The sequence below is a fragment of the Melozone crissalis genome, unplaced genomic scaffold (assembly GCF_028551555.1).
Source record: "Melozone crissalis strain CALT ecotype California unplaced genomic scaffold, PUWL_Pcris_2 ptg000045l_1, whole genome shotgun sequence".
NCBI classification, from domain to species: domain Eukaryota; kingdom Metazoa; phylum Chordata; class Aves; order Passeriformes; family Passerellidae; genus Melozone; species Melozone crissalis.
In genome coordinates, this window is record NW_026535823.1 from 27,351,370 (window position 1) to 27,364,278 (window position 12,909).

At 44.2% G+C, this 12,909-nt stretch overlaps 1 protein-coding gene across 1 annotated transcript in view; it reads left to right on the forward strand.

Moving 5' to 3' along the window:
* Positions 1–7,538: 7,538 nt before the first annotated feature.
* ZFYVE9 (zinc finger FYVE-type containing 9) overlaps positions 7,539–12,909 on the forward strand; it is a 54,715-nt gene continuing 49,344 nt past the window's right edge. Inside the window, exon 1 of the mRNA XM_054285702.1 lies at positions 7,539–7,649. The gene's annotated coding sequence lies outside the window, so the exon portion shown is untranslated. The remainder of the gene's footprint in view (positions 7,650–12,909) is intronic.

Consider the following 12,909-nt stretch of genomic DNA (forward strand, 5'->3'; position numbering starts at 1 on the left):
TCAACAACTCTGAAACTCCTTTATAGAAGTTGTGAGACACTTTCTTTATAGAGTTGTGCTGGGCTCTCCCTCCTCACCAATATATCACACTTGAGGCAGGTTTTTTTAGACCAAACTGGCATGAATTATGACTTTTATCCAAACATTGAGAATCTCAGTTCTCCTAGCATCCACCATCCTCTGGCACAGCTCCAACAATATTCCTGGAGTACTATCAGCCTTAGAAGAGTTTTATATGACTGAGGAAATTAAATAATTGCACATCCCAGGGACACCCTAATATACAGGAGATAAGTTGTAAAATCAGGAGTTCTACAATTCCAGGCCAAACCCTTAAATGCATTTTTGAGTGATAATCCTCACATGGTTACTAGCAGGTTTCAACTATTTGTAAATTACTTTCAGATCTTCAAATGGAAAATACATATCTGTCAGCATTTTAGGGAGATGAATTTCTGTAGATGGAGTCAATGTCTCAAACTGCTATTCCTTTTTGTCTCTGAACCAGAAAGCAGATATTTAGGTGGTTATTTCATATCTTCCAAATGATGGCTTTTCAGGTAATCATCATAACAACCTTTCCCATAAGAGACTCTCAAAGTGGTTTCACAGACTTTCCTAAGGATTTATGGAAAACTTACTCATGCTGTAGATATAACTACTTTTACTGCACACAAAGAGAGGGGATCATGGGGGTTAAATGTCACTCAGCAAGGCAGCAAAGAGTTGAACAAGAACCTGTTTCTCCTGATTCCAGATCCTGGCAGGCTTTTTGTTACTGAGCACAGACATGTTCATCTGGAATGGCCTCACAAATACATGAGCCCCATGAGTATTCACTAAAGCCACTTCCAGCTTCTGGCCAGAACAGGAATGTAATCAAAAAGGTACTTAAGCATTGCCAGGGCTTCTAAATATGGATGAATAACAAAATAAACAATAAGAATTAAATGATCCAGTTGTTTATTGGAGCTGCTAAATCCTGTAATTTGACTTCTTGCTTAGCAGAGGCTTTCAAATTACCTGAGTATCACATCTCACACTCAAATAGAGTCCAAATAACAACCCTTGAAGAGTTGTCCTGTGAATATGACTGAGTTTGCACATGGATTTGTGTCCTCACCCTCTCATCTCTTTCTTGCACTTGCTCAGCCCTGCCATGAGCAGGATGACCCTGCTGCCACAATGATTTCAGCTCCCTCCACATTCTCTGCAAGGCCAGGGCACTGACTGACACACTGGGTATGGACCAGCAGAGTTGGACTTGCTTTGCTCAGCCCCTCTGTCTCTGGCCATGGATCGACACAAAAAATTCTAAGAACTAAATTTCTTTTGAGACTTACCACTTTTTCAGCTGTGGCAGAAATTGGCCAAGAGATCCTAAAGATACAGGAAAGAGCGAAGGGGAGAGAAAGACAATTTAATTGAATAAGTGCTATTTCCTTATGAAGTTTGGTGTAATAATCTAAAATGGGTGCCAGAGGGAGAGAAAAAATTGAGATGTCCTTGAAGTCCAAAGCCCTTGCTCAGGCTCCCATAGAGGCTTGGATATGGACACAGATCTCTTAGAAACTCTAGGTCAGAGCCTGGAGTATGGACAGAAAAGCAATGGATGCCCAAGATTTAGCCATCATAGATAGGAAAGAAGTTTTACCCCTTTCAAATGCATAATGAGTTTACTGTTGGAAAGGATTACCACACTTTTTTTTTCTTTTTTTTTTTTTTTTTAACTTCTAAGGATATATGGCACATTTAAAATTGAAACTGGACAAAATAAGAACAGGTATTGAGCATGGAATGACTCAAAACTGACTCACACAATGAGATGATGACCTAGCAGGCCTCTTTCCTTCCAAGAGATTAAGTCCTATCTGGTGGAAAATGCATCATAGATTAATTAAGTGCCCATGTATTAGTGGCTTTATCGTATGACTCACTAATACTGAGTTAACCTTAATATAGGATTCTGAGAATCTTAAGCCAAGGATTTTATTGATTCACATTGTTCTGGTGCAGGTAGTACTTGAGTTTAATGGATGAAGACTTGCACAGAATTTAGAAAAATCAAAGATTCAAGGCTGACGAGGTAATCAAACCGTATTAAGACAGACACCACCGGAGCTGGGCCAGTCCCTCAGCCACTAGAGGGCAAAGCCACAGCACTGCAGTAGGCAGCGCCGTCTGCTCGCCTCTTTCCAAGGGTGCTATCAGCGAGGGTGTTTATTTTACAACAAAAACTGGTTAAATGATCACTAAGCCCTTCACTAGGAACGGCATTAGTAATGAATACTTAGAGTATTGTTTCTGTCAAAGTGCGGCATGCAAGCAGTTATTAGCAACTGTGCAGAAAAAAACCCAACATTTTCTTCCATGGAACTGTGAATAAAAGCTTCAGTCACTCAAGAGGTTTGGACTCTCAGGCTCACAGCACAGGCCTTTCCTCCTCGAGATCTTGCATATCAGGAGAAGGCTGAGCACTTGTGTCAGGAACTACATTGGGAAAGTAATGAACATTTTGCTGCAAAGTTTTCCAGTTTCTGATGGTACCAGATCAGACCAGGAGACTCCTGAATGCTTCAGTGACAGATTTTGGAGACGTCCAGAGCCTTGTGTACAATCCCCTATCCAAGTCAGCCCCTGACTTTCTAATATTGAGAATTCTTGTTGTCTCCACTGGTTCTTGCCCTCTCCTGTGCAATGCACGTTTTCAAGCATCTGTTCTCTGCTCACACCAAATTTCCCACTGCACTTTTCAGAGATCAGGCATGGGTCAGATTTGGGGTGGACCTGAGAGACTGCTTTGCACAAGAGCAATGTGCTGTCTGTGACAGTGGCCAGAAGCAGATGCCAGAGGAAGAGTTTAGTAGCAGGATAATCATACAGTCACACTTGTCAGGAGTGTCCTCCCAGCTTCCAGCAAGGCATGTCTCAGGCTTCCTGAGTGAGAAAAGTTATCTTGGTATGCAATATGCTTCAAAGGCTTTGCCTTCTGTGAAGGAGTCCACCCATCCCTTGAACCATTGCAAACACTGCCATCCCCACGGCTGCTCCCATCATGTGCTGAGCAGCACATGAGCTGTGTCAGATGATGCTGAAAGGGATGACAGGTTGTTACTTCTTAGTGCCCCAGGAAATCAGCTTCTGCATAGACAAGCAGCCAGAATGCACAGCTACAGACACAGAGTTCTATTTCCCAGGGAGCAGGCTTACAGGACTGAACTCCTGCTTCTGTCAAAATTAAGTTTTTACGACCACCTGATTTTGACATTCCCAATGCTGGAAAATCCAGCTTGTCCTGTCCTAAACTGTCCTGTGATTCATTACCTTCCCTGGTAAAAGACCTCACAGGAAGATGAATACATCTGCATGCACTCACTGACTCTTGAAGGTTCTTAAAGCCTGTGATTGAGTCACCCCTTCCCCTTCTTTCTTGACACTGAAATAGATTGAAGCTTTTCACTTTCAGTCTAAATCATTCTTATTGATCTTCTCTGAGCCATCTCTTTTTCAGCTTCTATTGAGGAATTAAGGAATTTGGGTATCAGACTTCAGGAGCAGTGGGATTAGTACCAGAAAAATAGAGACCTCTTTCTATATTCTCCTGTTTATAAACCCAAGGATTGCATTATCCTCTTGGCTACAGCACCACACCACCTGCTTATTTTCTCCTGATTATACGTGATGATTCTTGAGGTTTTTGAGCATTAACTTGTAAAAGCACAAATTCTCTCATCCTATAATCACTCCCTCTATTCCTTGATGCATGCTTTTACATTTGGCTGTACAGAAATGCACATTATTTGTAATCAAGCTGTCTCAGCTACTTTGCAGCATGACTTGTTATTTATTAATCCCTATTGCTTACATCACTTGCAAACTCTTTAAGTGATGATTTTATGTTCTTCTTAAAACCATTAATATCAATACAATGCAGTGTAGAACTAATTGCCACAGGATGCAGAAACACATTCTTTGATGATGACTTTTTGTTTTCCCACTTTGTAACTGTCAGTTAGTTAGAGTCTCAACAGTTTAATAAGTGCTGTGATGAGTCGGTATCATTTTGGCTTCTTAATTAAAATGCTGCAAGTTACCAGAACAAATATTTTGCAGGCCTACTTACCTTCATCAACCAAACTTGTAATGCCATTTAAAAAATCAAATTATTTTTGCAAGACTTATTTTCCACAATTATTTGCAGTTATTGTGTTTCCATTCTTTAATTCTTTTTCAATCAAGTAATCTAGATAATGTCCCATTTTATTACCCAGAATTCTTGTCAGTCTGGCAGGTTGTAATTACCTTGGTCACCTTGTTTACCCTTTTAAAATATGGGTACAATATTTCATCCAGTCCTCTGGAACTTTAACAGTGTTCCAAGATTTATTGAAAATCAACATTAATGGTCTAAAGATACTCTGTGCCAGTGCTTTTAAAACTTTTGGATGCAAGTTACCTGGATCTGCTGATAGCCAACTTCATTAGCTTCTGTTTAACATCCTCCTCAGTGCTTGTTGTAATAGAATGTATTTCTTCATCATCATCATCATCATCATCATCATCATCATCATCATCATCATCATATATTTGTGTATCATATGGCTCTTCCCCAAAAACAGACCAGGAATAATTATTGAGTTCTGCTTTCCTACATTGTTGTTAACCATTCCACTATTTCTACCTAGAAACAGAATGAAGACATGATGAACTTCCTTTTCTCCAGGTTTCTGCAAGTTTCACCACATAGTTAAAAAATCCTCTTATTTGTCTTTAACTCTGTTGCTCAAAGATTACTCTGGCATCATTTAAAATCCCTTGCAACTCCTAGATCCCAGCATGTTACACACATCATTGTACTGACCCTATAACTCTGTGCTGCTCCCTGCAACCAGGGCACCTCAGAGGTTCCCTTCACCTTTCTAACTATGCTCCTCTTTCCCCTTTTCCCATCCCCTGCCTTTTGCAAATTGAAGTATCCTCTTCTCTCTGCTCTCCTTTATGCCTTTTCCTTGGTAGCTTCTCATAAAGAACTGGGAAAAATACTTGGGAAAAGAGGTGGCAAGCTCAGGCACCATTTCTTGTGACAATGCTGTGGAGGCCCATGGACATGGAAGAACTGCAAAAACATTTGGGAGAGTTTGTAATTTGGACTCTTGTGCCAAGTGAAAGGTCATGGTCCATGGTCCATGGTCTTGCAGCCTTACTGTGGCTTGGGATCAAAATTATTGGTTTGGTTGGGATCAAAATTATTGGTTGGTACACAGTGTTTCTCACTATCAATATTGAAATGTTTCTTCTTCTAGCCGAGGGAGCACATTGAGAACACAGGATGGGCAATCTCCCTGCTCTAAGCTCAGGTGTCTGGCACCACAAGTGCCTGGAGCAGCTCCCTGGAGCTTGTGGAGTTTGCTGCTCCTTCAGATACATCTTCATTAGGAGCAAGTCACAAGGCATCCAAGATACCCAGGAGGAATGGGGAATGACACCATGTCCCATCACCTTAACTCACAGAGATGATTCCCATTGCTCCTAACTCCTGTTTTGCATGCTTTCATGCTTTGCCTTCTTGCAAAACAACCAGTTATGACCCTTCAGGAAAAACCTCTCCATGTTTGGTGAGAAGACATCCCAATGAATGGTATCCAGAGGAATAAAAGTAGAACAAAATTATGGTAGTGATATTCACAGATGGCAAAGCTATGCAGTAGCTTGCATTTGGCCAGAGGTTATGGAGTGTTACACCACTCACTCTTTAATTAATTTCCCTTTTCTTTTTTGTCAGGCATGTTGTGTGTTTATCAGTCTGAGGTGTTTCATGAGAACCATTTTGAGGACAGTAATTGTGTATTGCACCAATCTGAATGCCCCAACTGTGCTTCACAAGCATGACAACACTAATTGCTAAAGAGATAGCAAGTTGGGGTTAACCAGGAATGCTTTATGGGAGTAAATAAATTCCATCTCCATTAACATGCTACTCCCAGCTATGATGGATGAGCATTTTTTATCTCCTCAGCTATTTGCCCATGGATTGATGATTCAGTTGATTGGGAGTATCTCATATTTTTCGCTTGAAAAGCACATAGTTCCACCAGAATCAATGAATAAACATTAAGTGCTTCCCTTTCATTTCAAGCGGGATGGGCTGATGCTCTTGGAGCAAGGAGGCCTAGATTTTATCACCGGGGCTCATTACACTGCATTCACTGACATATGCGGCAAGTTAATGGAGAAGCCCAACCTGCCGGAAAGGGATGGCCTGTAAGTGTGAAGGCCTGGGAAGAGGGAATGGCCGTGCAGCTGCAATAGCAGCCACCGCACTCACCTTTCCCTCCTTCCTGGGCTGACATGGCCCTGCTGCAGCTGGGAGATCACAGACCTGCACAAAGGTGAGGGGACAGCGACTCCTTCCCATTCCCCTGGCACCAAGCGAGCCTTTCCTGAAGGGGAACAGAGGTGAGGGGTTCCTGAGGCGAGGGATGGGGTGTTCCTGAGGCAAGAGGTTCCTGAGGCGAGGAGTGAGGGGCACCTGACGCGTGGGATGGGGGGTTCGTGAGGCGCTGGGCGCTCGCTCGCCCCGGTGAGGCTGCCGGCGGCGGTGAGGGCGCGCTGTGCCGGTTCGCAGCCCGGCACCGGCCGCCCCCCGCCCAGCCCGCGCCCGGCGGACCGCGGCACACGCGGGGAATGACAGTTCCTGGAGTTCCCGAGCGCCCGCAGCCAGGCGAAGAGTCCCGCTCCCGGCATGGGCGGCCGCCTCCTCTTGGAGGGAGAACGGGTGAGACTCCGGGCGCGGTGTCACGGCTTGGCGTGCCCTGCCGGCTTGCCATCGCGGCTTCTGTGGGGAACGAGCGTGGTCGTTTGTTGTTATTTGGTATGTGTGGGGTTGTTTTTGTTTTTGTTTTCTCTTTTTCTTTTTGTGTGTTGTGTTTCTCTTTTTTTTCTTTCTTTTTTTATTTTTAATTTCTGGAAGCCTCTTTGCTGAGGACTGAACGTGTCTGCCAGCGGATGGCTCCGGGCCTCGCACCTCTCTGGGCGGCCGAGGGCGTCCCGCAGGATGGTGTCCCTCTCCGATTGTGGAGACGCTCAACACGAAATGGCGAGATAACACACGTTCGGCTCCCAGCCGCGAGTCCTTCTGACCAGGTTTTGTGGAGTGGTCACACTACGCACACTGCAGCCGCTGCCTGGAGGCGCGTCCCTCGGCCGCGGGGCACCGGTGGCGGCAGTGGGTGCCCGGTGCCGCCCACGCCTGTGTGTGTGTATTTGTGTGTGTGTGGCTACGGGGGCCGCGGGCTCGGCGGGTCCCCGCGGGGATAGAGCGGGCGGCTGCTCCCGCTGTCCGGCCGCTGCGGGGGTGCCGGTGCGGACCCCGGGGCCCGGTGCAGGGGTGCCGGCGCGGACCCCGCGGCGCGGGGCGGGGGCGCGGCAGCTCCGCGCCGCCTCCCCGGCGGTGCCGCAGTGCCGTGCGCTGCCGCCGGGGCCGGGCAGGGGGCGCTGCTGCCGGGCGCTGCGGCGGCCTTGGCCGCGGAGGCAGCGAGCGAGCGAGCGCGGCTGGCGGCGGCGAGGGCGCGCCGGCCCCTAGCGCTCCCGGGGCGGACCCGGGAGATCCCCTCGCCATGCAGACCCGGCGGCGCCTGCTGCCTCCCGAGGTGAGTGAGCGGTGTGCGGCACGCAGCCCGCGGGCCCGGGAGGCCGGGGTACCCCGCTCCCCAGGCCCCTGCCGCCCGCAGCGAGGCCCCGCGGGCGGGCGGGCGGGGAGGGCTCCGGCGCCTCGGTGGAGCCGCCGTATCGCCGACAGCGCCCTGGGCCTGCCGGCTCCGGGCGCCCCCGAGCCCCGCCGCCCTTGTCCTCGGCACGCCACCAAGGGGAAGGCAGCGATCGCCCCCCAGCCTTCCCCGGCGGCCGCCGTGGTCCTTGAGCTCCTTCCCCGCCGTTCCCCCTCCGTCCCCGGGCGGCCGGAGGTGACCCGCTCGCCCGGGGCACCTTTCTCCCGATGCCGGGGATGGGGAAGGAGCTGCTGCTCCCCCCGGGACGCCCCGGGAGCCGCGCGGGGCAGGGCGAGGCTGTGCCCGGGCAGCCGCGGCTGCCGAGCCGGGCAGGGGAGGGAGGATCCCTGTTTGCATCTCGTGCCCTTTTTATGGCCTGATCTCCGCTCTCTCCCCGGGCAGGGAATGTTACTTGCTCATCGCGATGTGTAACAAGTCACTCCTGCAATGGTGGTAGTGGTGGAGGGGGATGGGGAGAGCGGGCGGGATGCGTTTTATAACATCTCTAATTACGTGAAATTGTGGTCATGTCTCACTCTAAGAATAACTGGCACTCTTGACATGTCAGACTTTTTGCAGAGGTAGGCTAGTTTCTTGCTCGTAAGTGTTATGGCTAAATAGGTGCCTGTGGCAGATTGTGGCTCAAGAAATGTTTTTATCTTCTTAACCAGACAGCGAAACAAGTAGCAGATGGAAATTGATAGACTTTTTGTTTTCGTGTTAACGATCTTCTTTATTTATAGACAGGATATTCCTTATTGTTTTATGAAAGAGGTTTTTCAGAGAGTGTCATTTTTACACATATTTTCATTCAGTTCAGGTATTAAAAGTTAACTGAATTCCATCAATCTTCTTATTAAGTGTGATTGTCTCAGATTAGAATTTCTGAATAACACTGCCCTCAGTTTTTGGGTCCAGACAGAACCCAAACCTGGAAGGAGCCGTGTAAAAACAAATAAAATAGTAATAATAAAAAAGATGCTCTACCTGAATAAAAGCTTTTATTTTCTTTGGGCAGCATTTAACTGACTAGGCAAGGCTTTAAAACATTGTAATTAACTTCTATTAGCAAGTAATTTTCGATTGCATGGAACACCTCCTGATTTTAGATACACCTTCAGTGGCTGAGACATCCAAATCCTTTGTTACTGCCTGAACCCTCTGTGTGCTTCTTTTTATAAAGTTAAGGCATGTGATGCAAAATGAGAAGACCAGTCTCCTTGACCCAAGAGAGACAAATTTAAAAATCTCTTCAGAGGTTTGGGGAATCTGAAATGGAAGCTGAAGAAGGGTTTAAAATTTCAAACGAGCCTCCCCCTCTAATTGAAGCCCTGATCAGCCCTGAACAAGTTACCATGTTCTGACACACTGTGATTTATTTGCATTGCTTTATGGTGCCTGCTTTAGTGTGTGAGAAAGGAAGAAACCCACCCCAAAGCCGCCGTGCTGACTCCTGATCCTGGGTGTTATTTTTGTGTGTTAGCTCTGAGGCAGTTACGAGGCTGGGGATTAAATACTTTCAAACACACACTCATTTCAGGATCTGAGGCCTGGGGCTAAGGCTGAGATGAAATACAGTTTTTTTAGCCTGGCATAAAGTCTGGCTGTGATTGTCTCAGGGAACAAAGGTAGAGACTGAACAAAGATGCAGTATTAAAACTTGTGGCCAAAGAATGATAAGCTTTTAATGTCTGTTGTAGTCTGTCCACTTGCTGTGCCAGCTTTGGCAGAAAACAGCTTGCTTGTTTTTCAGTTTGCAGGCTATCTATAGAAAATTACCTGGAAATTATTTTGCTAAAGGATTAGAGTGGCCTTTTGCTTTTATTCAAGTTGGCCAAAAAGAGGTTTTGAGAAGAAGTTGTATGTTCATGTTTTGTTGATCAGGAAAATCTCTTCTATATACTAAGCTGAGAATCTTCCCAATAAAACTGATTCTCTTAACTGAAAATCAGTTGAGGAATGATAGTTTCAGTGCACAGTTAGTCTGTGTGCTGCTGAATCTGTGATCTTTTCCAGAACACTGTTGTAAGATGCCAGTATATTCATAGGCTTCTTTGAAAGTGTTATATAAAGGCTAATGTTTATTTTTGTAATGTGATTGAGATTAAAGAAATTGAAGGGTGGCCTGTTTATGGTTCTATTTGTGATTCTTTAGGAGACTCAGACTTTTATGTGGATAGAAATGTGAACTAATATGCTTGGTTTTCCCTGCTGTTGTTTCTATGAAGCATTGAGAAGGGTACAATGGTACTGCAAGTTGACAAAGCTTTTTGTGTTGATAAGCAATAGAAAGTCAGAAGTAAATGGCTGAAAGTAACTGAAAGCATTGAGTTTGAGCTGATAGAGACAGCTTTTACTTCTGTGTTAGCTAGAAGTGTTGGCTATATCTTGCAATACTGTTAAAATTGTGTCAATTAATGCAGATGGATAGGATGATATAAAATATACATCAAGGATCCTTCATTGACATAGTAGCTTCTACTTGAATTGGAATTCAGGAAAACAGAATTCAGGATATGTATTGATACAACTTTTTGGACTAATGACCAGAGCAAAACATGCTATATAGTTATAAAAAAAATGCACTCTGAAAAATCAGTGTGATAAAAGTAAATGACCTTTATCATAATGCACACAAATACAATTTATATGTAAAGAATAATTATTGGTCTTATCTCTATGAATAATTTTATTTTTACATACAAGTAAAGTACATTCCTACCTACTATCTGTTTGGCTGTATTTCACTTTAGCTGCTATTCAGGTTGCCATAGCAGACAGGTAGAATAGGAAAAATACTTTTAAGGTGAGTTTATTTGTATTCTTTCACTGAATAATTCCAGTCTGGTGTATTACTGGATGATTCCATTGGTAATTATATTACTGCTGTGTTGCTGCAAGAGACAAGCAGAGATGGCTAATGCTGGTACTTCTTTTTCAGAAATAACAGCCCTCCAAGTAGCACATCAGCTTCAAATAGGCTTAACATGAGTGGCAGAGGAAATCCATAAATTGTCACTTAAACTATTTTAAAGGTAGTTACTAGAGAAATTGAATTAATTTAAAAACATAGGTTGAAGGCAAGAATGCATGGCCAGGAACTTCAGGGTGTCAACAGAGGGTAAATTGTTCCTTCCCTGTTCTTTCATCCAGATCTGCTCAAGAGAGAGGGGATGTAAAGCAGCAAGTCCAGCCAGCTGAGATTTGCACAGGCATAGTTCTGTTACAGTAAAAAAAAGGCAAAAAAACAAAGGTGATAAACTTTATGTGAAAAGCAGGTGTAGAGTCACAACCTGTAGATCCTCTGTGTTTTAGAAGTGTGCAGCTGGAGTGCTCTCTGAAGAGCTTGTGTGGCATCTTCAGCCTGAGGATAAACTAAGGCAGTAGTTGTGTTAGTTGTGAAGGCTGGGGAAAAGAGAGCTTTAGGAAACTTCAGCATTGTTTTGTTTCCACATGAAATGTGATCATTTGCAAATGTCAATATGTAGCAGTGTGACCATATGTTCTGCTTTGAAGTTTTGGTGTTCATGTATCAAGCTTTTCACATGTTTGTCCCCAGTGTACACTGAGCAAAGGAAAATGTGGACTTCAGTGCTGGATTTCCACTTGCATTGGTTTTTTTGTTTGTCTCTCTGTTTCTTGAGTAGAAATGATCAACTTTCATATGGAATTATTTGCAGATAATGCTAATAGCTATACCCCTCTATATTTTGTCTCTGTATTGTATATAAAAATTACATTTTTCTTTCTTGCTGTATGTGTTAATATTGTTCATACTATACCTCTGATATTTTGATGGCAACTGAAGTTACAAACCTATCTATGAATCAGTGGGGTATCAGTAGTATCAGTTGTTTAAGGGAACACACTGAAGGCCCAGAAGCATTCCAGTAAGCTCTGCTAGGATTTTCTAGGTTTGTCTGTCAGGAATTTTATTGCATGCTGCTTGTTTCCTATACTTCCTCTCCTTCCTTTTAACATCCACAGGAAGCTTGATGAACTTTTGTTTTTAAGGGCTTGATGGCATAGTGGACTTGAGTAGGGCTTTACATTTGGAAATGGTATTGCCCTTAACAATTTTTTCAAACACTGTTTTGTTGTATTTCTGTTGTAATTTGGTTCCAGCACAGTGCCAGAGGTGGGAAGGTTTCCCATGGAGGATTGAGGCATCAGCTGGTGCTTTAGGCAGTGCTGCTGACCCTGTGGAGGGCATGGTTTTGTATGTGAAGCAATGCAGTAAATGTGCTTTTGCTGGTGTCATCCTGGTTCTTGGCCTGACTCGAGCTGAACTGATGTTTGCAGTAGCTACAAAGAAGCACTAAAGCCTAATGTACACAAAACTGGATGTGTTTCTTCCTCTGCTGTTTTCTGTGTGTGAAAATGTTGTAGAATTCAGTTTGGTAACTATTTTAGGGCTGTTTCCCAGCTATTCTTCATTAGAGAAATTAGGCATGATCAAAGATGCTTGAAGTGTTTTCTGCTTTTCTTTATTGAGCTGAGAAGATCCCTTGTCCAGTTAAGAGCTAGAAAAGAAATGCTTTACACCAAAGTATTACCATGCTGACTGGTAGTGTTTCAGAATTTTCCTTATTGAGTACATGTAGTACAATTTTGCAGAAGAGATTTTTTTCATTAGTAAAATGGTAGCTGGGAGGAACTTGTCATTCCTCTTTGCAGTGTACAAAGAATCCAGAGGACATTTCCTATCAGGTGATAAATTGAAATTAGGCCATACTTGGGTCAGAGATTCGTGTGTGCTCTATCAATTACAGAAGAGCTCTGGCTGCTCTAGTAGCACTTAACAGCCTTCTGGATTCTTGCAGTTTTAAAAACTACTGGAATTGGAAAGTTTTTATTTACTCTGACAATATACTGAAGCCTTTTAAAATAAATAATCGAACTCAAACACTACACGGGTTTTGGGTACGACATTTCTATTTCACTCCAAGTTTAAAATTTTATTTAGAGAAGCAATATGGGTGCAATACTTTAGCAGATTCATAGCAGATTATCAATAGAAAAACATACACCAGTACTTTTTTCCAAAAAGTAGTGTGATGCACTTAAAAGAAATGGGTAAATGTTCAGTGGAAGAAGAGGATCAAAGAGCTTTCTAAATCACATAATACCTTCTTTATCTGTG